The sequence below is a fragment of the Octopus bimaculoides genome, chromosome 19 (assembly GCF_001194135.2).
Source record: "Octopus bimaculoides isolate UCB-OBI-ISO-001 chromosome 19, ASM119413v2, whole genome shotgun sequence".
NCBI classification, from domain to species: Eukaryota; Metazoa; Mollusca; class Cephalopoda; order Octopoda; family Octopodidae; genus Octopus; species Octopus bimaculoides.
This window is the reverse complement of record NC_068999.1, coordinates 49,792,142-49,795,455: the sequence shown is the minus strand read 5'-3', so window position 1 is coordinate 49,795,455 and position 3,314 is coordinate 49,792,142. Positions and strand designations below refer to the sequence as shown.

The following is a 3,314-nucleotide window of genomic DNA, read 5'->3' as shown; positions in this document are numbered from 1 at the left end:
ATATGTAAGTATTTATGTACATATATATACGTGTGTATATACATATAATAGTCGTTTTTCAGTCGTTCTTTTTTATTGTAAGGCAAAGAACAGCTGTGCCAGGAGTCAATTTCTTTTTATTTTTCGTGAGTGAACTAAGTTTAAGCATAATGGAATGGAACATATAATTAAATCTTTATGCATTTAATTAGATTTGCTGTTCCAGTTTCAAATGTATAGCCCTTCATATTCCTATATAGCAGTTTCCATTTTGATTTCAGTGAATCTATTCAATGTAAAGTAATTAAAGGTCTATTAATGACATTGCATCATTTGCAAGACAAAAGAAAACATTCTGGCTGAGAGAGAAGTAGGAAAGTTATTTAATGGCAGTATTTCACAATTTTTGTTCTAAATTCATGCATGTATATACGTAAGTATGTATGCGTGTATGTATTTATGTATGTATGTATGTATGTATGTATGTATCTATCTATCTATCTATCTATCTATCTATCTATCTATCTATCTATCTATCTATATATATATATATATATATATATATATATATATATATATATATACTATGCTAGCATAACATTTATTCCATGATTTAGAATTCTTTCAGCATCGTGTGGGTTGCAAATTAAACACCATGTACATGGACATAAATTAAAACAACGATATAGTATTTTTTATAGCTTTATCCATTATGTTAATGCGTATAATATGATAATCTCCACAGTCATTGCATATACATATATATATATATATATATATATATATACATATATATATATATGTGTGTCTGCGTGTGTGTGTGGTGGTAGTGCTGGTGCTGGTGGGGCAATAGTAGTAGTAGTAGTAGTAGTGGTGGTGGTGGTGGTGCTGCTGCTGCTGCTGCTGATGATGATGATGATGATTATGATGATTATGATGAGGCAATAGTAGCTGTAGTAGCAGTGAGGTGTGCAATAGTAGTAGTAGTAGTGGTGGGTAGTAGTAGTAGTAGTAGTAGTAGTAGTAGTAGTAGTAGTAGTAGTAGTAGTAGCAGCAGCAGCAGAATTGTTTAAAGCATGTAGCCCAAACACTTGTAAAGAGTGTTTTAGTTAGTTTAGCTTCGTCTTGTTCCTGTTGCGACTGACTTCCAATCTAATCTCTCCGCTTTCGACATTAACCTCCATTGCGTTACAGTATCGATAAAATAAATAAGAGCGAGCTATAGGATGAGATCGATACAATCAATATTATCCGTCCTCTATGAAAGAAATCATTAGTTATATACGCCATTAGCAACACCACTTGTGGGGGAAACTTTCACAGACACATTGAAATCAGGAACTTATTTTTCTCGCCTTTCTAATGTTTATAGCAAATGTCTGCTATACCTGTTCAAAAGTACATTTGGTAAATTCTTAGTGAGTCTCCTCATGCAAACAAATGACTCAATGTCAAAGATACAAAGCGGTATCGATTCTGGGTAAAGATTTCTAATATTAGAATATACTGAATGTATATCTATATCTATCGATCTGTCTTTTTATCTATTTATCTATCTATTTATTTATCTATATCTTTTACTCTTTTACTTGTTTCAGTCATTTGACTGCGGTCATGCTGTGAAACCGCCTTTAGTTGAGCAAATCGACCCCAGAACTTATACTTTGTAAGCGAAGTACTTATTCTATCGGTCTATTTTGGCGAACCGCTATGTTACGAGACACACCAGCATCGGCTGTCAAGCGATGTTGGTGGTGGTGGTGGGGGGAACACAGTCACACAGACATACACACACACACACACATATGAAATATATATATATATATGTATACGACGGACTTCTTTCAGTTTCCGTCTACCAAATCCAATCACAAGGCTTAGGTCGGCTCGAGGCTATTGTAGAAGACACTTGCCCATGATAGATCGCTGACCACTACACACATTTTTTTCTCTGCTTGTTTCTCTCCTTGTTTCTTTCCGTGTTCCTTTCTGTAGAAGAGCGTAGGCTCGAAACGTTAAAGACTTTCTCAATTCCCGAGCGTTATACTAATACATCTATTTGTCTTCAACACCACCTGTCTTCGTCTGTTGTTTTTTTGCGAATTCTCCCTCTATATATATATGCGCGTTTGGTGATGCAAATAGAAAAATAGAACTCAAAATGTGAGTATATGTATATCTTTTACTAATATTTATAAAAGTAACATAGGGATTCAGTGACCGAGAATTTTGTGTGTTTGATAACTGCCAAAGCACGAAGCTCTCGGGCCTTGAGTCACTCTGATGCTTCAGTTAAATGTTAATATGTGTGTGTGTGTGACTGCGTGTGCATGTATGTATTCTATCTACTAAATACCCTCACAAGGCATTCGTCAATAAATAGACTTAGTAGAATGGTTGTCAAAGGTACCGCGTAGTGGAACTGAACTCGAACCCAGGTGGTTGCAAAACGACCTTCTTAACCAGACAATCATTCCTGTGCCTGTTTAAAAGTATGAAACACTTCACGAATTTGTGCCGCATCCTTGCACAGAGACCAAACTAATCTTCTCTGTATCATTTCAATTTTAGTACATGTACTGCCAAAGAAGAACAAATATCATAATTCCATTGAGACAGACTTAAACCGCCCCCAAATTTCCATTGCACTAGAACATATTGGATTTTCTGATTCGCAAATATAAATTGATTACTTAGATTTAAATAAACGATCCACTTGAAATCTAAGCAAGAGTGAAACGGATTATATTGCTAAGCAGTATTTACACAATTAGAAATTTAACGATATTTAGTCGACTGAAAGTTCCGTGATAATATAAATATAAGCAACTGTACAGAAGCGATGAAGCAGAGCGTTGTTGTTAATGAAGCAAAATTTTATTTAATGATTCATGGGGTGTACGCAGAAGAGCGAGAACCCACAAAATAGCGTATTTAAGCAATCAGATTATTCACGTTCAAACCTGTCAGAAACTATTAAGAATGAATAGATACGTTATTGTTATATTTATAATTTGTAAGGAAATGGCTAAAGTGCAAATAAATAACTTAGATATGTTCCGGCCAAAGATAGGCACAGGCCATGTCTAACTAAATAGCACCACCATCTTTGCGTTCTGAGTTCAAATTCCATCGTGGTCCACTGTGTCGTTCATACCTTTCGGGAGTACTGGAGTCGATGTAACCCACTAGACCCTTTTTCTCCGAAATCGCTGGCCTTATGCCAAAATTCGAAATCAAATAAATTGACTATAAATTACCGTCTCAGAGGTGAGTGAGAAAATGTATTCGAGTGTGTGTGTGTGTGTGTGTGTGTGTGTGTGTGTGTGTGTGTG

The 3,314-nt window shown here is 35.4% G+C and overlaps 1 non-coding gene across 1 annotated transcript; it reads right to left on the bottom strand.

Moving 5' to 3' along the window:
• Positions 1–2,467: 2,467 nt before the first annotated feature.
• On the bottom strand, positions 2,468–2,573 carry LOC128250184 (U6 spliceosomal RNA). The gene has a single exon (XR_008266286.1). It is a non-coding gene; the product is annotated as a U6 spliceosomal RNA (small nuclear RNA).
• Positions 2,574–3,314: the final 741 nt, after the last annotated feature.